A 23,430-nucleotide genomic window follows, 5' to 3' on the forward strand; every position below is an offset into this window, starting at 1 on the left:
GAAACTCAAGATAATTTTTGTAAGGAGGTAATATAAAAGGGCAGATCTTTATTTGAAGTCCTTCAGAGGCAGTTATGGAAAGATGTCCACAAAAGCCCACCCCTCCCAGGGATGAGTACATATTTATAGGTTTTAGGAAATTAGTATAATTGATAAAAAGCACCAATTAGGAGGACAAGTGGTGATTCAATTTCCCCCCAGGTTAAGCCCCTTCTCTGAAGTCCCCCCCTTGGCACCAGCTGTACTTTGTCCATGAGAATGTATCTTGAAGAGTTGTTCTCAGCCTTGGTTCCCAGGAAGAACCAAGATAGCATAGAGGCCTTGTACCCCCCAGGGCTTGGAGCTCTGGAATTTGTTTTGTCTTTCTGCCTAGGGAAATGCCATGGAAAAGTACTGGGGAAAATAGTCACTAATACAGTAGGCTACAGAGCTACAAATATATGTGCAAAGAATACAGGAAACATATAAAAGAAAAAAGGCAAAACCCAAATGGCATCAGCAGAATAATTGTATGGGGACCTGTTGTGGTTTGACACTGGCCAAACACCAGGCACCCTTGAAAGTCATTCGTTCACCCTCCCCTGCCACATCTGGGCAGAGGAGAGAAAATTTAACAAAGGGTTCATGAATTGAAGGACTGGGAGAAAACACTCCAAAGGCAAAATAGGCTCAACTTAAAGTTGCAAAGTGAATTTATTACTAACAGAGTCAGAAGAGGATAATGAGAAGTAAAATAAGCCCTTAAAACACCTTTTTCCCCCAGCCCCTCCCTCCCTCCTACTGACAGTGCAGGGAGATGGGGGGTGGGGGTTCTGGTAAGTTTGTCACCTGAGGATTTTCTTCCGCTGCTCAGGGAGAGGAGTCCTTCCCCTGTGAAGCCATGGGGTCCTTCCCACGGGAGACAGTTCTCTGTGAACTTCTCTGGCATGGGTCCACTCTCACAAGCAGCAGTCCTCCCAAAACTGCTGCAATGTGAGTCCCTCCCATAGGCAAATAGTCCTCCCAAAACTGCTGCAGCATGGGTCACTATTCCACAGGGTGCAGCCCTCCAAGGACAGGCTGCTCCAGCCTGGAAGCAAGGGCCCTCTCTCTCCATCGGGTCTTCTGCTGGATCACAGCCTTGTCCAGGCATTCACCCGCTCAGGCATGGGCACCTCCCCCACAGGCTGTGGGTGGATCTCTGCATTCCCCGTGGACCCATGGGCTGCAGGGGGACAGCCTGCTTCACCATGGTCTTCACCATAGCCCGCAGAGGAATCTTGGCTCTGGTGCATGGAGCACTTCCTCCCCCTCCTTCTTCACTGACCTTCATGTCGCCATATTGTTTTCCTTCACATGTTCTCACCTCCTCTTCTTCTCTGACTAGAAGAAAAAACTATCATGCCCACTTTGTTTTGATTTTCTTCTTAAATATGTCCTCACAGAGGCACTACCACCATCTCTAATTGGCCCAGCCTTGGCTAGCACCATGTCCTTCTTCAGAGCCATCAGGGATTGGCTCTGCTGGACATGGTAGAAGCTTCCAGCAGCTTCTCACGGAAGCCATCTCTCTGCCCCCCCCCCCAACCCCCCGCCCCTCCCCCCCCCCCACCAAAAACCAGGCCAAGCAAAACCAGTGGTCTTCAGATCCTCTGCATTCCTAACTCCAAAACCCCAGCGGTCAACCTTGAGTCTCCCCTGGTACTTTCTGCCAGTGGCTCCAGGAAGGATCATTCTTCCCCAGCTGTGGTGTAGAGCACATTTTTTACATATTCCCCTGTCCTGACTGGCTCAAGGGGCTACAGCATGAACTGTCTCATGTTTGATTTGCTCAAGGGCTTTTCATTGCTCAGGGCCCCATTGGAAATAATTATTCTTCCTGGTTACTTGATAGGGAAATCTTATTATAATTTGGATATACTTTCTCCAAAATCCTGCAATGCCTCAGAAAGCTTGTGTTTCTTTCTTGTGAGTTGGTGGAGACATTACTGTTTTTTTGTTGAACACATCCACTGGTATCTGGCAATGCCCATCTTGCTATTTTATTCCTAAAACCTGGATCTCTTGGGCAGGTCCCTTGACCTTACTTTGTTTTATGGCTGAACAGGCTTTCAGAAGGATTTGGACTATTCTTACCTGTCTCAAAAACTTCTAATGTATTGCCCCACACAACTTCATCAATGTATTACAGGCGTTTCAGAGCTTCATCCTTTTCCAGTGCAGTGTGGATCAGTTTATGGCAGATGGTAGGGCTGTTTCCACCCCTGGGCAGTTGGTTCCAGGTGTACTGGATGCCGCTCCAAGTCAAAGCAAACTGTGGCCTGCATTCTGCTGCCAGAGGGATTGAGAAAGATGCACTGGTGATAGTAGTTGTGACACCACTTGGCTGCCTTTGTCTCCAGCTCATATTGAAGTTCTAGCATGGCAGCACTCAGTAATGGTGTGACATTGTTCAGGCCACAATTATCTACTGTCAGTCTCCATTCTCCATTAGACTTTCACACTGGCTAAATGGGGCTATTAAAGGGTGAGTGGGTCCTGCTGATCACTACTTGGCTGTCCAGCTGGCAAATCAGCTTATGGATTGGAATCAGGGAGTCAGTTATTGCAATTTTGCTGCTAGTTCACTGTTGTGGTAGCGATCTGCACCTGCTGTTCTTCAACCTTCAGTAACCCCACAACTAAAGAGTTCTTCAAGAGACTGGGCAGGGTTGACAACTGATAATTTTCCTCTGTCTCCAGGGCAGCTATACCAAAAGCCCACTGGTACCCTTTTGGATCCTTGAAATACCCTCTCCTGAGACAATCTATGCCAAGGATGCACAGAGCCTCTGGGCCATTCACAGTGGGGTGCTTTTGCCATTAATTCCCAGTCAGGATGATTTCAGCCTCCAATAGAGTCAGGTGTTATGATCCCTCTGTCACTCCAGAAATGCAAATGGGTTCTGCCCCTCTATAGCTTGATTTCATTAGGATACACTGTGCACTGGTATGTACTAGAGCCTTGTACCCCTGTGTGTCTGATGTGCCAGGCCATTGGATCTAAAAGTCCAGTAAACCCAGTTGTTCTTCTTTTCCACCTGGCTGGAGGCAGGGCCCCTCTAGTTCTGATCATAGGATTCTCTACTTCTTGTAGAAATGGATTAGAATTTTCTTCTGTAGGATCAGGAGTAAGATCAGTCCTTCCATTCCACCTGAGAAATTTCCCACTGTAGCTTGAAGCAGCAGCTTTCCTGCAAGAATCCTCTTTTGTGATTGTTTTTCCCTGCAGTTCCTCTACCCGTGCCTCTAGGACTGAGGTAGGTTTTCCATTCTATTTCCTCATGCCCTCTCTGTGGTCCTGCAGGCAAAACCACAGGGTACCCCATGATGTGTATCTTCTATATCCTCTCTTTTGAGCAAGAGGATGCTTAATGTTAATAGCTGAGATGCTGGTCCCTACAGGTGTTAGAGTAGGGCATATCCTCTTTGAGTTGCTGGAACTCCCAGGACAGTCTTTCTGCAGCTGAGATGAGAGAGGAAGAGAGATTGTCTTTATATTCCCAGACCTGGTGTTGTGGGTTTAGGTTCTTCAGGGAAATTTTTTCCCATCTGAATGGAGGACCCTGTGAGGGGAGGGGGTTTCCCGGGAAACAGCAGAATAGGCAGTTGGAGCAACCATCAGGGACTCCAAAAATATCCTATGATTCATAGGACTACATAATTCCATTGTGAAACTCCCTGCCACAGAAGAAGTACCACCTGAACCTGACTGCATATAATCTCGAGGTTTGGGGGCTTGGGACACCACCACCACCACTGGACAGATCCAGAGGAGGACCCAAACTTCCACAGGAGGACCAGACCTTCCATAGGACCACTGCTTTCAACAAGACTGTCTATGGAAAATCACACTATGAAAAGCCAGTGTCCATAAAGGAGACAGAGGAGTCCTTCAACTTTATTCAAATAAAGGGAGAGAGGCCACTGGGGCACACCACTGTGGGGGTTTTCTCTCACGGGGTTTTGGAAGGCACCACCTCCTTTTATCCTAGACTCCCGGCCACATGTTGCCCTCTTCCTTTCCCCACTGGCTGAGGTACTAGAAAGGTACAGCCTTCCTGATCTGCCTACCACATATCCCCCCCTTGAACCTGTCATTTTACCCCAAAGTTCAGAAATTCAGCCTTGTGCAGACCCCACTTGTCTATTTCAGGAGTGTCTTAGTTTAGGCAAATTAGGAAGGAAAACTCCAAATGGGGATTTCCCCAGGGAAATGCCCCTCCCCACTAACTGGTCCGGAAAAAGAAAAAATTCCTTAGAGAGAAGTGGAAAAAGCTGTTTATTTAACAGAAATTGAGTAATATTAAATAATAAAACCTCTTGCTGTTCGATGGGATGGCAAATCTAGGAGGAAAAAAAGTCCTTTTCATGTGGTGTAGCTCAGCTCGCTCAGGTTCTTATCAGTCCCTCCGTCGCTGGAAAATGCCGAGGCCCAGGCCCCGGTGGGCCACAGGCGTGAGCTCCCGGGGTTTGGCTGGGTGTTCAGTCCAGAGCAGGCTTGCACAGATCCAAGAAAATTGGGAAAAAAACAAACAAAGGTCCAGGGAACTCCTCTGCCTCTGCTAGCTAGAACTAACTAAAAGCCAGAGAGAAGTTCTGTCCCGCTGTCTGTCCGTGCTGCAGACACCACAGTCCAGGAGCGGGATGTGTGGGAGTGATGTTTTTCCTTAACACAAACTGCACACTTCTTCTTCCCCCTCTCTTGCTCTCAAAGCCAGTCTTAAAGGTGCAGAACTTAATATATAATATAAACCAGACGATTGGGGATACCAGTATCATAAAGTCACCCCAGGACAAGGAGCCAAGCTGTCTGGGCCCTGTAACAAACCTGCTGCCCAAAGTTAGTAGAGACATTAAGACCCATTTCAAAGACATTAATACCTGTAACTTTTCTCTAAAAAATCCTTTTTCTCTTTCTCTGATTCTGCTGCATTTCTTCTGTATTTTTCTTTCTCTTCCTGGATTTCTCAGCTTCTTTTCGACTGAATTCTTTTGGGATCCTCCCTCGTGGGGAGCTCTGCTTATCTCAGTTCTCTAATTTTGAAGAAAACTCCTGAGCTCGTTAGAATCTTGTTTCTCATGTTTATTAGAAGGTCATCACAAAACTTGGCAGGTCTCTCCAGACTAACTGCACGAGGTTATATCTTTGCAATTTGTTACATTTCTTTCTTCTGATGGTACAACAAGGCCTTGTGGCTCATTTCGTGTCTGATGCACAAAATGGCCCTGAACTGCGCAGTTCTTTTATCTTTGTACCTATTTTTACCCAATTAACAATAGACACGTATATTATTTTTCTTAATGACCCAATAACTCTTCACCTATGTGCTGCACTGCGGCATTTTCTAACCAATTACTTACTATTACCCAAAAAACTCTAGGAGAAGAACATGAAGAAGAAAGAAGGGACAAGAGACAACACCTTAAATCCCCCATCTTTTCTCCTGTTCTCTAAACTAACTTTTTCACCCTGTGACTTAAGAAAACTTTCTAATCCTACACACTTACACTTTTAGCTTTTTCTAACTTTAACAGTTGTTTTCATGTATCACAATGAAAACATGCTCATGAATTTCATATTATATGAAATTCAGTGTTTTTCTGGATCTTAAAACTAAGTATCAGAAACAAGGGCACACACTCTGTATCCCAGACTCCAACATCACCCATACCTTCACCCATCGAATTGTTTATAAAGACATTAGCACACATCTTCCCTATCATGCACTTCTTCAGGGGTGAGGTTCAAAAACATTGGAGGTGCCCACTGTCCTAGGCACTTGCCTATACTATCCCGCACACCCCATCGCTCAGAACTATTCAGCTTCAGGGCAAATCTCTGGGTGATGTTCTTAAATAGTTGTTTAATCTGAAACAAGACCTGAACTATATGCAGCAACATGCTGGCTCCTAGTAAAAGGGTCAGGTTGATTAAAAGGGTATTGTGAAAAATGAGGTTCACTCTCCTGGTAAAATTTAAAAGTTTAATAAAAGACAATAGAAGACAAAGATAATAAAGCAAAGGTTAGCTGCCAGCTGCTTAGCATTCAGCCAAGAGCACACCTGCTATTTCGGAGACACCCTTTACATACCTTTTCTATTGCATCAGCCTATTGCATATTCATAAACAATTATACATATTTAAACTTTTCCCCAAACTAGTTTACATGTTCCAAGAACTGTTTTGCATGGCTCCTTGTTGCCGTCGGAGCAGACATGACATAAAGCAGCTCTTTAAGAAACTTCTTCTAAGTTTTTTTATTGCGCTCATACATAGCATTTTTATACCCTTCTGACCTCATAGTGCACCCCATCTCATTGGCCATCATCACACCACCCCTCAAGTCCATTGATGGAAGCACTGTTTTGGGAAAGCATCCCCAAAAATCCAAAATACAGATAAATCCTGGTTTTCTATGGTGTTTTTCGCAGCACAGGTGTTCTTTGTTTTCTTCTACCTTTATCTTCTTTCTCTTCTTCTCACAGACGCACAGGAATCCTGCTGGCTTCTTTCTGTTGACTCTTTCATCTGACCCCCAGCCCACTGTGGGCCCTCTCCACAGTTCCCCCTTTTCTTTGTATTCGAGCGACAAACACAGCTGCCAAGGATTTTTGCAGGGCCCTTTGCAGAAATCCAGGCAGACAAGGGAGATACAAAACAGCAATTATAATCACCAGCAAAATTAACAATCCAATTCTTAACCATGCTTTCAACCATCCAGTGATGCCCTACCCTACAAAGAAGCTACTTAACCATCCCCATTATTCATCCACTCATAAGTGAATAACTATTTCTTTAAAATCTAAAACACTCCTGTGACTTAATTTGCTACAGTCTGATAAATTCACAAACACAGCATATCTTGATGTATGGTCTTAGCCAGTGTCATCCACACACTCTGTTTCGGCTATAGGACCATCCATCCCGTTCCCTCTTGCACGCTCCAGGTAAGGCTTAATACAGCGAGCAGGAACCCAACGAGGGCCATTGTCTGTCAAAACACAAGCATATCCTCTTCCCCAAGTTATTAATTCCATTGGACCAGTCCACACTCCAGTAAGTAAATCCTTAATCCACACCTTAATATTTCTACGAAAGTCTGGTTGTTTAGAATTCAGAGAGGGAAAATGATAGAAAATTTGAAACAATTGTGAATCAGGCAAGGGACTGTGGTTGTTTATAAGCACTAGCTAAAAATCACCAGAATACTTACTTATTTTTTGCTGTGAGATATGGATTAAGAGAAGGGCAAAACAGGCTCAAAACTTAAAAGGAATAAAGAAAGTTTATTAATAGAACTACAAGAATAAGAAACCAGAATAAAACCTCCAGAAACTTTTCCTCCCCACCACCCAACTTTTCTCTCGCCCAACTGACAACACAGAGATAAAACTTGGGATGTTAAAGCATTACCAACTATGCAATAATCTTTTCATCAGTCTTTGTAGAGAGAGGTTTTCTCTTGTCATTCCATGGAGAGTTCTCCACAAAAAAAGTTTTCTCATGGCTCTTCAGTCCCATGATTGGCAGCCGCCCAAAAAAAAACAACTCTGTCATCATGCTCTCCTCCCATTTTCACACCACCCTGAGATGTGTTCATGGGCCGTGAACTCAAGGGGTATTATTTTAAGGATGTTATTCAAAGGCAAAGGTTCTCTTCATCTGTCTCTGTGATCATCTCTGGGAGCAGAGGTTTTCTCCTTTTCTCCCTGGGGCCAAGGGTCTTCATCAACTCTCACTTCTCTCTCTCTGTTCCAGCATCTCATGGGATCACAGGTACTCCACCATTTGCTTAGCTCATCAATGGATACCTTTGCTCAGATTCACAGTTTGAATAGTTCATTCCCCCCTAATATTCTTTTCATTAATTAAAGGAGTTATTCAGAACATTATTGTCCATCTCCATGGCTTTACCAAAAGGATATTTCAGCTTACTAAAGCATCTCCTCATTCTCCTTCCATCTTAGGCTTGACTTTTTTTCTCTTACTGACTTTCATGTTTCATGTTGTCTCTTTACATGTTGATCACTCTTGCTTTCCTCTCTCTAGAAAGGGATTAAATCTGCAGGTCTCATCTGGGTAGTGAAAGGGTTAAAATCTGGCCCAAGCCACAGCAGGTATTCGTGCTGTCGGATTTCAGCTCGGCAGCACTGGAAAGCAGCGGATGGTTTTCAGCTTGGAGCTGTCTGTGTGGGCCGTGGGGGCAAGCAATGGTGGCCCGGCCCAGCCTAGGGCCAGGAGCCACAACAGAGCCTAGCCCAGCCTGGGGCTGGGGGAAGCCCTGCAGTCTCCATCCCCTGCCTGGGAGCTGCTGGAGTCTGGCTCAGCCCCCTCCCCTCAAGCTGGACAGGCTGTGAGAGGTGGGGGGAAGCTTCTCTAGAGCTCTGTTAACTTTCACGGCCAGAAACAAAGAGAGACAGAAGCTCCCAGGCTTAGGTTTAAAAGATGATATTCACAAAGGTGATCTCACTTTTCAGTGGTGAAAAATGCTGTCAATTCTCAGAAGTGGCCAACTATTGGCCAGGTCTCAAGCAGAGAAGAAACTCCCAGCAGCCTCTCAGAACCATCACATCTGTGGGTGTTTTCTACTTTTTTTCCTAAATATCAAACCGTCACAGGGACATGAAAAATTTAAGACGTAAACTGCCTTATCTAATCTCACTTGAGGGGGTTCCTGTTGCATTCCCCCTTTTTGTTTTTCAAGTTGATGTTTAAGAATGCCATGAGCTCTTTCAATGACTGCTTGGCCCTTAGAGACATGGGGGATACCAGTAGAATGATCAATGCCCCAAGCACGGAAAAACGTTTGTAGCTTTTGAGAAGCATATGCCGGGTTGTTATCTGTCTTTATGTGCGATGGAACTCCTAAAAGAGAAAAAGAATGACAAAAATGATGAATAGTATCACAAGCTGTTTCTCCTGTAAATGCTGATGCAACCACTGAATGAAAGTGTCAACTATGACATGAACATACTTCCAAAACCTGCTTGTGTAAGAGGCGAGATTATAGTTACATCTGCTCCCATGTCAATGAAACCTCTTATTGTTATAGTCTCTGGATGATGTCCCTTGGCTGTGATGACACTCGTTCTTTCCAGATGTTTCTCTATTGAAAAACCACTCCGACTATTCACTGAGTCTTCACAGAAGTATGGTGAATGTCATTTATTTCTATCTTTAGAACACTTTTATAGGGTCCGACAGGGTCCGCGGGCTTAGCAAGCTACTATTGGTTAATACATATTGTTTTACATTCTTTCCCCAGTACACAAGGCTATTGTTTTTCTTTATTCCCGCTGTTCCAGGAGAGTTTCAAGGACACTGCTTTTAATATTGTCTTCTGGATTAAAGGCTGGCTTGTACAGACAGGCTTTTACTAAAATGTCATGCTTTTACTCTGTTAAAATGTTTCTCTACATTTCTCTGTCACTTTCTGAGTCCAAAATACTTGAGGTACTCCTGTAGATCCAAAACCTCCTATGCCACGACTCTGGTTCACTGCATTTGGAACACAACTCACAAAGGGAACAAGTTGAGCAATACAAGTACCTTTTGGAATAACAGGGGGTTCACTAACAGATACTATAGCATGAATTTCTCCCAACTAATCAGCATTAATACCTAAATGTACGTGAATACCCTTAATAGTACTACTTAATCTTCCTATTAAAAAAGCACTCAGCCCCTATCCTATGGGACCATAGGCATCAAGAGGCACCTTGCATATTTGCTTTGTCACAATAGTTATTGTGTCAGTAGTGGGTATATCACTCCCTGCGGAGCCCCTTGTGACCCCTGAGTATTGTTCACAAATGGATAGCTTTGAAGTGCTGGGAGGGCTTGTAGTTGGAGTATTTGTGTCTCCACGTACCCCTTCATGTTCTTTTTCCAGTTTCCCTGTAACAGTTGTCCATTTGCATGATACTTTGTTTTACATTGCTTAACATAGTGTCCAGGCTTATCACAGCAATTGTAAGTAATGTTACAGCTCAAATTTGTTTTAGGTTTCACCTTTTGCTCATTATTTTTTGGGCATTGTGCCATTAAGTGTCCTTGCTCTCCACAAGTAAAACATTTCGGTGGAGGCTTTAGGACCGCTGCCAAAGCAGCCATCTTATGCTCAACTGTGCCAACTTTTGAACAAGTAGTTACAATGCCAGGTAACAAAGGGTCTCCTGGCAACCCTTCAATAATCTTTCAACAATCCTCATTTGCATTGTCTGTTGCCAGCTGCTTACACAGAATCTGCCTCAAGTTTTCATCATCTACCTGCTTCTCAATGGATGCGGCAATTTTTTCTACAAATTGTAAAAATGGTTCCTTGGCCCCTTGTCGTATAGTAACATATTTCTGTTTTGGAGCTGCCATTCCATTGCTTTAATTAAAGCACTCATGCCTATTTGTTGAGCCTGTGCCAAAACCAAATATCCCACCTGGCCTGTAACTCTGGGTTATTAAAAGGCCCAGTGCCCATCAAGGTATCAACTCTCACCACATGTTGGGGGTCTTGCTGTGGGAGTTGCATATTATTTAGGGCAACTCTCTTGACTAACTACCTCTGAAAGAAATTGGCCAGGAGACAAGACTCCTGTTTGATACCTTTATTAGGATTCAGCTCTTGGGGTGGGGGGCCCGAGGGGTTGCTTGCACCATGGCCGTTCCCACACTGGCTGCTCCAAGGAGGCACAATTCAGCTTTGCTGCACACACTGCAGAGCTGGGGCTTTCATCCTCATGAGAGTAGCCAGGAGGCCTGTCATTCTGGTTCGCTGTCTAGGGGTGTCAGTCCTTTCCAGTCCTCTTTAGGTCATGGTGATGCAGGAAGATGGTTTCTAAGCAGGCTTAGGTGATGCAGGGAGATGATCTTTCATCATAGCTTGCTAGAATATGTTTCCTTGTCCTTTTGTTCCTCTGTTAGCTCATTGTTTTGGTGTCCTGCATGCCTTAGTTTGCATATTACTCGGTTGCACAGCTTCCTGGGAGTTCCTTTGTTCTAGTGTGGCACAGTGTCCATGGGAGTTGCCTTGTTCTGTGGCATACCTTTCTAATGGGTTGCTTTTGTTAGTGTGACCCAGCCCCCATGGGAGCAGCTCTGTTACATAGTAACAGGGAAATAAGGGAAAGGGTACAGGAATGTCTCATAAGAACCTTTAAAACACTTCAGAAACTGGTAAGTAATTAACATTACTAATAACCATCGGAGTAAACAAGGGGTACAAGGTTTACAAATGGGATAAGAACATTAACTGTACATAACTAAACACAGTATTTTAACCGGGGTGGATTTCTTGAGAGATTTTATTCATGACAATTCCCCCCTCTATTTATTTGATCAGGTTTTTTTTCAAACCTGCATCAGTTGACGGTTTGTGGTTCTTGGGGGCATAATTCTCTTAGCTTTTGGTATTGGTCATACATTTCTTGGGCTGTTTTATAGTCGGATTCTTGGGTTTCTTACATCATGACTTTAGTTTGTTTCTGGCCAGCTATTTCTGGGATTTGGAGACTGGCTTGCACAGTCGATGTTACAATCCAAATTACACAGGGAAGGAGACATGGTAAAAATAGAAGGCTTAAAAAGGCACTAGCTGCACTGAAGGCTACTTTTTTCCACCACTCCTTTTTGAAAGACCAAAAATCATTCCATCAATTGGAATTTATTAAGGCGGTCCACTCTTGGTTGCCTACATATGAGATTTTTCTTATTTCTCTAGAGATGTTTCTGATGACTTCGCTCTTATCATCGATCTCCAGGCAGCACTCTGATGAGTTAAACTTCACACAAATTCTTCCTTCATTAGCTAATAGGTAGTCTACAGCTAGTTGAATTTGGTATACTACTGCTCTAGTTTGAGCCAATTGCTTGCTGATGTGATCTAGGGCTAGAGCTGTTTTGTTGGACATAATTTCCAGCACTGCCTGGAGTCGGATAATTCTGTTTAACATGTAGATAGGAGTGCGATACCCCCAAGACCCATCCTGGGCCCAAGTGACTGGCCCATAGGTCTTAATTATTTCCTCGGGAGTCCATATTTTAACTTTCCATGCCTGGGAACTCCCCATATCTATTATATTTCTTTTCTTTCGGTTTCCCTTTCTTAGATCATCATAAAGTGGGATCCCTAAGTTTGATCCAGATTCTTTTGGTAAGAGAAAGAAAGAAGGCTTAATTATTCCTACTGTACAACTCCCCTCCCAGTCCCCTGGAAGGTGGGTATAGGCCATATTTCCACAGATCCAGAACAGATGTTCTGGAGCTGTCCAAAATGCATCTTTTAGTTCCATTGGGTATTCCCAATATTTGGATATTTCCCTAATTCCCCAAAATTGATTTACCCCCTTTCCAGCACATTCATATAGTTGGTATCCTTCATGGAACATGCACCCCTTTTCCTTTTTGCCAATTGACCAGTACTTGTTTGGTTCTCGAGGGACCCATTTTATACTTGAATCTTTTATCATAAAGTACCTCTTGCAAGCCATTTTTCCCACATAGGTTGTATATCCTTTTCCAGTCCTTTTTGTACACTCTTCTCCAATTATCTTTGCCTTTAAGCCCCACTGTTCTCTTCTTCTCAGTCCCTTGGTTTGGAATTTTGGTTTTGTTAATTTCCATCTTAGAATATCTAGTGGTCCTAAACCAATCCCTTCCCAGGGCCAGACCTCAGACATCTGCGTGTTTCCACACACCCAGCAATTGGTTAAATTCAACTCTCTACTTATTTTTTCAATCAGGTCTATAAATAAATTCTTTCCCAAAGGTTCATCCACCTCTTTTTTCTTTACCATTAACTGTTTCTCTTTAATTATGTCTCTTTTTCCTTCATTTTCAAAGCAAAACCAAGTTTCTCCAACCGGACATTCCCCGAGCAGGCGTTGCCTAAATGTGGCTGTGTTCTTTGTGATCCAATAGGTTTTCCCATCTTCCCGGCATGTGTCCAACTGGGAATGGTCAAAGCAAGTGGGATTTATATTTGTATGGACTCTCATTAAGGATCCCAGATTCTCCCCATTATAAAGGGGTTGGTAGCATTTTGCACAGGGATTTTCCTTCCCTCTCACATAGACGAGAAGCAAGCTTAACACCAATTTTACCAAGAGTCCGGTATGAGCTGGTTTTCCTGCAGCAAGCTTCATGGCTCACTCGCGTCCTTAGCCTCACCCGGTCTTGCCTCTTGGACAAGGTGTTTTTGTGGGGATGGCAGCGTCCTTTCTTATTATTCCCACTTTTTAGTACTTTTTGTAAGCTGTCAAGAAATGCTTAGTAATTTTGGTAAGCCGTCAAGAAATGCTCGGTGGGAGAAGCTAATTTTTATAATAGTATATAAACTTACAATAGCAACAATTAGCAACAGTAACAACAATTGTAGTACTCTATTCACAGCAACTTTAACTTCAGTTACCACAGTCTCTTGCTGATATGTTTGAGTCTGTAAGTTCTTCAGTTCACCTTGGGATGTTTTTTGAGAGTTACTTTAAGGTTGGTTGGATCTCTGGTGGCAATCCACTGAGAGGGAGCCTTTGGTGATTCATCTGAGCTCAGTCCGTCATCAGGTGGGGATACCGGTCCTTTTACTCAGGTAATATGGGTCCAGCCTTTTTCTTGAGTTTTCACAGCGGTGTGGGATGTCAGCAGTACCTGGAATGGACCCTCAAATTTAGGGGTTAGTGGGGTGGTGTTCCAAGATTTTATTAAAACCCAATCTCCGGGATTAATTTGATGAACATCTACATCAAGGGGAGAAGCTTGGGGAAGATACCCTCTTTTCCTTAGACTTTCTAAGGTTTTGTTGATAGTTTTCAGATATGTGTGGGTTAAGGCCTCTCCTTCTAGATAGTCTGCTGTGCTGTATGGGGTGAGTAGGAAGGGTAGTCCAAACATCATTTCATAGGGAAACACTCCTATGTCTGCTCGTGGTCTCGTCAATTCTCAGAAGGGCGAGCAGTAAGCACTTGAGCCAGCTTAGGTGGGTTTCTATGATTAATTTAGTTATTACGTTTTTTAAGGTTTTGTTCATCCGCTCTACCCTTCCGGAACTCTGGGGGTGCGAAGGGGTATGAAGCCTCCATTTTATTCCCAAAGCCTCGATGATGCGATGTAGAGTTTGGGCAATAAAATGGGGGCCTCTGTCGGAGTCGATGTTATTGACTAGACCATACCTGGGGATTATTTGTTCTATTAATATTTTTGCTACCACTTCGGCAGTTTCTCGTTTGGTGGGGAAAGCTTCAACCCAGTGAGTCAGATGGTCGACTATCACCAGCAGGTATTTATAGCCCTGCACTGCAGGCATTTCAATGAAGTCAATCTGTGTATTTTTAAATGGTCTCAGAGCCAATTCTCTTCCCCCAGGTATGGTCTTTCTCATGACCTTTTGATTTACCTTTTAGCAAATTACGCATCCCTCAGTGACTGCTTTTGCTAGGTTATACACCCCTATGCATAAATTGTCTCTTAAGAAATGATCACACAGTCCCTGGGTTCCCCAGTGGGCGAGTCCATGGATTTCTGTCAAGATTTTTCGGGCCAAGGCCTTATTTAGGAATTTCCGCCCATTGGATGTTATCCATTCTCCACATTCTCCCTGATGTAGGCCTAATTCTTTTATTGCTTTTAATTCTTTTTCTGTAAAAATTTGCTTTGTTTTTTCCTTTTCCCCATCTGCTGGTGTTTCATTTAATTTTAAGATTTTGGCTGAATCACCTGGATCTGTGGCTGCTTCTTTTGCCATCTGGTTGGCTAACTGATTTCCTTTCTTTTCCAGGGTATCTCCCTTTTGATGCCCTTTTATATGTACAACAGCTATTTCTAAGGGTTTTGGTAAGGACTCTATTACGGATTTTATCAGTTCTTCATGTACTAATTTTTTTCCTTTTGAATTTAAATACCCACGTTCTTCCCAGATCTTTCCAAATGTATGGACTACACCAAAGGCATATTTTGAATCCGTGTAGATTGTCCCTCTCTCCCCTTCTAATAGATCTAATCCTCTTTTTAGGGCATAAACTTCACAGCATTGAGCTGACCAGTTGGTTGGTAACTTTCCCTTTTCTACAGTATTTAGTTGTTCTCCTTCTGTTACTGCCACTACTGCATAACCAGAGGCTCTTTTTCCATTTACCACCCTTGAAGACCCATCAGTGAATAAGGTCTTTCCATAGGGTAAGGGGAGATCTTCAAGATCTTCCCTTATCCTGGTCTGATAATTTATGAGTTCTAAACAACTATGTTCTAATTCATCTAGAGGGTAGCCTGAAAGAAATTGAGCAGGGTTCAGACATTGAGAGGTAACTATTTCCAAATCTTCAGTGTTCATTAGAATAATTTAATACTTTAATATTCTTGGGTCTGTTAACCATTGTTGGGCTTTCTGACTAAGTACCGTTTTTAGGTCATGGGGTGTGTACACTTTAATCTTTCCTAGTAGGGTCAGTTTTTTTGCTTCTTCTATTTGGATGGCAGTTGCAGCAATTGCCTGGAGGCAAGTGGGCCACCCCCTTGCAACAGGATCTAATAATTTTGAAAGGTATGCTATGGGTTTTTTCTTCTCTCCCCATTCCTGAGTTAGTACACCATATGCGGTACCTGTCTCTGTGTTAACAAATAAATGGAACTCTTTCCAGTGGTCTGGTAGGCTTAACACCGGTGCTGAAGATAGTTTGTTCTTTAAATCTTTTAGCTGTCCTTCATCTTCAGCTGTCCACTTGACTGGCTCAGGGTCTACTAGTTTTTCATAGAGAAATTTGACACTTTGGGTGTACTGATCTATCCATAATTTACAATAGCCGAATAATCCAAATAGTTTCCTTATGTCCCTCTTAGTTTTTGGAGCAGGTATGGACATCAGGCCAGCAATTCTTTCTGGGCTTAGTTTTTTAAATCCTTCTCCAATAATGTGTCCTAAGTAAGTTACTTCTGATTGTACAAACTGTAATTTGTTCTGAGATACCTTCAGGCCTTTGGTACCTAAGAAATTTAGAAACTGAACACTTGTTATTTTTACTTTATCTTGCTTTTCTCCAGATATTAACAGATCATCTACATATTGTAGAATCTGAACACTCTCTTCCAGAGTAAATTGTTCCAAAATACTTTCTGCCAGCCCCCGTCTCACTCGTCTCCCTACTCCCACCGCCGGTCACTCACCAGTCTCTGACTGATGCTCCTTGGAGTTGACATCCCAGGCTGAATCCTTGGTCCGTGATAGCCGATCTCCCCATGAAGGTCCAACAGGCAGTGGTCACTCAGTGGTCTTCAGTGGGCATGGCTATCCCGGAGCGAGCCCCCAACTGAAAGAAACTGGCCAGGAGACAAGACTCCTGTTTGATACCTTTATTAGGATTCAGCTCTTGGGGTGGGGGGACCGAGGGGTTGCTTGCACCATGGCCGTTCCCACACTGGCAGCTCCAAGGAGGCACAATTCAGCTTTGCAGCACACACTGCAGAGCTGGGGCTTTCATCCTCATGAGAGTAGCCAGGAGGCCTGTCATTCTGGTTCGCTGTCTAGGGGTGTCAGTCCTTTCCAGTCCTCTTTAGGTCATGGTGATGCAGGAAGATGGTTTCTAAGCAGGCTTAGGTGATGCAGGGAGATGATCTTTCATCATAGCTTGCTAGAATATGTTTCCTTGTCCTTTTGTTCCTCTGTTAGCTCATTGTTTTGGTGTCCTGCATGCCTTAGTTTGCATATTACTCGGTTGCACAGCTTCCTGGGAGTTCCTTTGTTCTAGTGTGGCACAGTGTCCATGGGAGTTGCCTTGTTCTGTGGCATACCTTTCTAATGGGTTGCTTTTGTTAGTGTGACCCAGCCCCCATGGGAGCAGCTCTGTTACATAGTAACAGGGAAATAAGGGAAAGGGTACAGGAATGTCTCATAAGAACCTTTAAAACACTTCAGAAACTGGTAAGTAATTAACATTACTAATAACCATCGGAGTAAACAAGGGGTACAAGGTTTACAAATGGGATAAGAACATTAACTGTACATAACTAAACACAGTATTTTAACCAGGGTGGATTTCTTGAGAGATTTTATTCATGACACCTCCATCTATTTTGAAGTACACCGTAATGTACAGGTTGAAACAAAATTGTAGCAAAGTGTCTTATATCATATGGAGCAAACATATCAGCATTAATAACACAAATCAATTGCATTACCTCAGAAGAATTAATATCAAATTGAGCCACCTTTGACTGAAGGTCCTGAATAACTCACCAGGCAAATGCCTGATATGTATCATTCTGTCCTGTGTTAGAAATTGCTTTAAGAGCAGGAAAGACTATGAGATAATTACTAACAGCATTTGTATCAGCACTTGGCATATCGATCATTCTTGGCAGACCTATTTTTTCTATTAAGTCCCAATTACCCATCTCCATTGCATTTTTCTTGACAAGTTCCCAAAACCGGGCAGGGTGGCAAGGCATCACAGACACTTGACAGGAAGTAAGCAAGCTTAGATTTATTACAAGATTTATGAGAAGCAGATCCACGCTCCTGGCCAGACTATCTTATCTCTGGCAATTCATCATCCTCACTATCAGAATCAGGTAATGTGGGAAAGGCTCTTAACAACTCTGTTCCTTCATCTGACCCAGAAGAAAGCAGGGGGGCAGATGGCTGGGCTTGTGTTTCTCTCAAGGTCATTTCTGCTAACTGACAGGCAGGAGTAACATATTCGCGCCTCACATTTAACTCCTGCTGTTCAGGAGAAGGGTACACTGGTTGACCATAGTCTCTCAGAGACAAATATTGGGGGGTATTGCTCTGTGGCCGCTAGGTCCCTGTATCAGCAGACCCTGGTGAAGCCCCCACTGAAGCGACTCCTGAAGGCTGTCCCCTAGGGAGGGGCATGGCACCAGACTGAGCCTCAGCTATCTGTTGTTCTCCAGCAACTCCCATGCCTTGCCCTGGCTCTCGTTCCATGTCCTGCTCCATTTTCCATTCTCATAACGTATCATAAAGCTGTCTCCAAGTCGTAGCTAGATTTGCAGTTGCTTTGTCCCCCTGTGATATCACATCCCACAGTCTGTCCCCAACGGCTTCCCATGATCTAATGGTAAAGGCTGTATTTACATCAGTGTCTAAATTCTGGGATTTAGCCCATAATAACATGTTATGAAGAGCATAGTCTGTAATTTTAATGTCTTTGCTTTGAAGCAAAGTTTTCCACATAGACAAAACTGTGTGCTCTTCTCTTAATAAATTCGTCCCCATTTTCCTCTAACCGATGTCTCACCTGGATGAATATTCCAGATGTCAGAGGCTTCACTGGTCTATGTTCCCTGCGGCTCACCTGGAGTACCAGCTCCGGGTGTTGAATTCAGGTCCGGACCCCTTCGGCGGCTCCCCTCACTGCTCTTCTAGTGCCATGGGGCTCTGCTCTCCCTGTCCTGCACCCAACGGGTCTCTTGTGCTTCACGTCGGTGGTCACCAGATGTCACCATCGGAGCAGACACAACATAAAGCAGCTCTTTAAGAAACTTCCTCCAAGTTTTTTTATTGCGCTCATACACAGCATTTTTATACCCTTCTGACCTCATAGTGCACCCCATCTCATTGGCCATCATCACACCACCCCTCAAGTCCATTGATGGAAGCACTGTTTTGGGAAAGCATCCCCAAAAATCCAAAATACAGATAAATCCTGGTTTTCTATGGTGTTTTTCGCAGCACAGGTGTTCTTTGTTTTCTTCTACCTTTATCTTCTTTCTCTTCTCACGGACGCACAGGAATCCTGCTGGCTTCTTTCTGTCGACTCTTTCGTCTGACCCCCCAGCCCACTGTGGGCCCTCTCCACAGCTCCTCCTTGACTCCGCCTTTTTAGAGCATGCGCATTTCTTGGATGTGGTTTTAGCCCGTACTTATTATCACCTCCAGCTTGGGTTTTGGTCCATAGTTTTGTGCTGGTTTCACCACATTAGATGATATTTAGTAAGGAAGAAAAAACCACCCATGGAAATTATTTTCCTGAGAGAAGCTGCTAAGAGATTCCTCCATGCATGGAAAAAAAACAATAGCTGACTAGCTCTGAGAATTGACATCTTATTAAACCATTTAGAAGCTGGGTCCCCCTCTGTAAATTCCACATTTTAAAAACAGGCAAGCCTGAGAAATCTCTCTTACTTCTGGCCTCGAAAGGTAACTGAGCTCTGGTGGGGCTGGCCCTGCTCCACTGTGGCCTGATGGGGCTGAGCCAGAACCAACACTGGCCAGGCGGGGGACAGGAAGCCGCGCAGCCCCGGCTGAAGCCGGGCCAGTTCACAGCTGCTAATATCTTGCTGACATCAAGCCCTGTCTCCGCCGTCGGCCTGCACCGAGTCGGGGTCCGCTGGGCCCCGGGAATGGCTCTGGACTGGGCCAGGCCCCCCCGTCCCCCCCGGTGGCTGCTGGGCAGAGGGAGAGGCCCAGAGCGGCCTGCAATCCATTGGCCACTGCCCAGCAGAAACCACCACGACCATCTGCAGGTCTAGGCAAGATATTAACCCTTTCAGTACACAGATGAGACCTTCAGACCACGATTCTCCCCTCAGGTAAGAGAAAAAGATAGAATGAAGACACATAGAAGACAACATGACACTGAAGTCAGTAAAAAAGGAGTCAAGTCCCAGATAGAAAGAAAATAAATAGATGCTCTAGTATGGGGGTTGAAAGTTCTTTTAGTAAAGCCATAGAGATAGACTATGATACACTAAAGTATCCCCTTTAATTAATGATAAAGTATGAGGGTGTGATAAATGTAACCTTGGATAAAAATTCGTGAAAGAATAAATAAGTATATAACTAGATTTATAACAATGTAAAAAGTATATAAAATATAGTGTGGCCAAAGAATTTCCCCAAACCCAGCAGTAACTACCCATTCAGGCGGTAACGACCCTAGGCGACGTTCATCAGCCTGAAAGAAAAAGCAGGACACGAATGATTAAGCTAAACAAAGAAAGGAGCCAGGCCGAAATGGCTATCGACCCCACACTGCACCTGGGCACCCCTCCCTGCAAACCCCGACTGAAGATGCAAACAGGCCGGACAATAAGTGGAAGCCCAGCCGAGATATCTGTCGACTCCACACCGGACTTGGATACTTCACTCTGAAAGCCCAAACCGAAAATGAAATCAAGGAACACTCAGAACTTCTTTACATATGAGGAGACTCTGCCCGGACGTCTATTTGACTCTATTCTCCAGCGCCAGGAAATCAATTCATCCAACAATCAAGGACCCTTGGTGAATGGTGCCTGCCTGGAATTTGGCCTCAGGACACAAAATCCCTATAAAAACCCCAGACAGTCTACCCTCCTTCGTGGATTTGGGAACACCTATACCTTTGGGTATAGACCCCTGTCCACCCAGCGCTGCGCTGTTTATTTTATTGTGGTTTTTCCTCATTGTTTATTTTTTTTATAAAAATTGTTTTATAATAAATTGTTCTTTTATTTAACCCAAATTTGCCTTTGCATTTATAACAAGGGGATGGAGTGTTCAAACTGTAAATGTGAGCAGAGGCATTATCCTAGTTTAGGGCAAATATGGGAGAAAACTCCAAATGGGGTTCGCCCAGGAAAACAAAATTCAAATGACTCCTCCCCCCAACTGGTTCGGGGAAAAAAAAAAATTCCTTGGAGAGAAGTGGAAAAAGCTGTTTATTTAACAGAAATTGAATAATATTGAACAATAAAACCTCTCCCTGTTCAACAGGGTGGCAAATCCAGGAAGAAAAGTCCTTTTCATGTGGTGTAGCTCGGCTCGCTCAGGTTCTTATCAGTCCTTCCAGCACTGGACAGTGCTGAGGCCCAGGCCCCGGTGGGCCACAGGCATGAGCTCCCGGGCTTTGTCTGGGTGTTTTTTCAGTCCAGAGCAGGTTTGCACAGATCCAGGAAAAAGGGAAAAAAGGTCCAGGGAACTTCTCTGTGTCAGCTAGCTAAAACTAACTAAAAGCCAAAGAGAAGCTCTGTCTCGCTGTCTGTCCATGCTGCAAACACCACAGTCCAGGAGCAGGATGTGGGGGAGCGATGTTTTCTTTCAACACAAACTGCGCGTTTATTCTTCCCCCCCTTCACTCTCAGAGCCAGTCTTAAAGGTGCAGAACTTAATATATAACATAAACCAGGCGATTGGGGATACCAGTATCATAAAGTCACCCCAGGACAGGCATCCACTGATAAAGTAAAACAAATGTTAAAGTAGCTATAATCTCATGAGAAGCTTAAACAGAGAGATGAGAATAATAAAGACCCTTTGTCCCCAGGGAGAGAAGATCTGTGTTCCCAGAGATAAAGATGATCACAGAGATAGATAAAGAGAACCTTTGCTTTTAAACAGCTCATCCTTAAAATAATACCCCATAAGTTAACATGGCCCATGAATGCAGCTGTAAAGAATATGGTAAAAATGGGAGGAACTTCACAATTGTAAATCTTTTCCTGGGAAGCTGCTATTCGTAGAAATAAAAAGCCACGAGAGAACTGTTTTTTGTAAAAAAGTCTCCATAGCATGGCAAAAAAAAGTTCCTCTCCCTACAAAAACTGGTAAAAGACTATTGTAGAGTGAGTAACTAATTTAAAATCTCAAGTTTTATCTTTACCTTGTCAGTTAGGAAAGAAAAGAAGTCAGGTGGGGGGAGGAAAAGTGTTCTGGAAGTTTTATTCTGATTCTTTTTACTCTTTTAGTTATGTTAATAAAGTTTTCTTCATACCTTTTAAGTTTTAAACCTATTTTACCCTCCTCCTAATCCATATCTCACAGCAAGAAATAAGTAAGTGCACTAGTGATTTTAACCATCACTAAACCCACCACATTATTTAGTACATTAGCCAGAAAACTCAAATCAGCAAACCTAAACCACTACACTAAATTAGTGTTTCTGCCCAGTTACAAACTGAAACCACCACAACTTTCTACAGACAGTAGGTGCTGATAGTTGGCATATCAGTAGCAGGGGTCTTCATCATACGTTCATTGGATGTTAGCCCAACCAAGCAGGCAGTTCGATTACCACAAGCATATCAGCTATTTCACTACTATGTCTAAGTGTAGTTAATAACAGAAATAAAAACTGTATCTTTATAGCAAAGTTACTTTAACATTATACATATAGCATCCATTTTAATATTTGTGAAAAACCAATATTATAATATGTATTTATAGCAGGTATTGAAAAGATATTCAAAGTTTTACAAATTCTCAAATACTACTGTAATCATCCTGGAGGAGAAGGAAGGCAGGATGGATATTGGAAGATGTATTTGAGGAGAAAAGGCAGATGATGTAACTGTTAATAGTTCCCAATAGATGGCTCCTGAGGTACAGATAGGATAGCAGTGCTGAGGACACATACCAGGTTAGTTTCATGACCAGTGGTTCTATCATATCATAGGCCAGTATTACAAAGTAAAACAAAATGTTAACCTTGGTCCAGGCCTCAAGGATGAGAAACATCATCACAGGGAACACATACTTCAAGTAAAGTGTCACACAATGCAACTCTGAGAACAAGTGCAACAACTGTGAGAGTAAATAAATCAACATTGTGACCTGTGATTATTAAACAAATATAATGAATGCTTATAAGAAATTTGTTTTAACATGCTCTGGTCAAATCTGTCATTGTCTCAACCCTTTGAGCCCCATTTTGGGGGCCAAAATGGACTGTTGTGGTTTAACCCCAACTGGCAGCTAAGTACCACACAGCTGTTCACTCACTTCCCCCCCTCCCCTTCCCTGGATGGATGGGGAGGAAAACTGGAAAAAATGTAAAACCTGTGGGTTAAGATAAGAAGAGTTTAGTAATTGAAACAAAGTAAAATATTATTGTTATAATAGGAAAAAAAAAATAAAATCCAAGAAACAGAAGTGATGTACAATACAATTACTTACCACCCACTGACCTATGCCCAGCCCTTCTCCCGACAGTGATTGGCAGCTCTCAGCCAAACCCAACCCCCTGCTTTTATATACTGAGCATAATGTTCTATGGTATGGAATATGCCTTTGGCCAGTTTGGGTTAACTGTCCTGGCTATGTTCCCTCTCAGCCTCTAGTGCACATGCTTGCTGATTGTGACAAATACGGCTCACTGTTTTTAAAAAAAAATTATAAAAGTTTAATAAGGGATAAAAGGGACAATATCCAGTGCTGGGGTGCTTGGCAATCAGCCAAAAGCACGCTGTTAGCTTAAAACAATTTTCTTATATACTTTTACAGTACATGGGTTAAATGCTTATTCATGAGAATTATACATATTCAGACATTCCTGTGAGTTTACATGTTCCAGGAACTCTTTTGCTTGGTTTTAACCTTTAACTTGTCTGCATGCCATCCTGCAGATTAAATCAATATATTTTATTTCTTCTCGAGGCTTCATTTTGTTGTTTTGACACTTCCTGATAACCAGAGTCAGTAGTAAATT

The 23,430-nt window shown here is 43.3% G+C and overlaps 1 protein-coding gene and 1 pseudogene across 1 annotated transcript in view; one reads left to right on the forward strand and one right to left on the reverse strand.

Annotated features, from left to right (window-relative positions):
- LOC148183431 (DDB1- and CUL4-associated factor 12) overlaps window positions 1–23,430 on the forward strand; it is a 48,363-nt gene that overhangs the window by 6,573 nt on the left and 18,360 nt on the right. The window lies entirely within an intron of this gene.
- On the reverse strand, window positions 8,860–20,254 carry LOC148183432 (endogenous retrovirus group K member 8 Gag polyprotein-like; annotated as a pseudogene).

This window comes from Pseudopodoces humilis, chromosome 12 (assembly GCF_049639895.1).
Source record: "Pseudopodoces humilis isolate 2021_Gansu_Grassland_sample_001 chromosome 12, ASM4963989v1, whole genome shotgun sequence".
NCBI lineage: Eukaryota > Metazoa > Chordata > Aves > Passeriformes > Paridae > Pseudopodoces > Pseudopodoces humilis.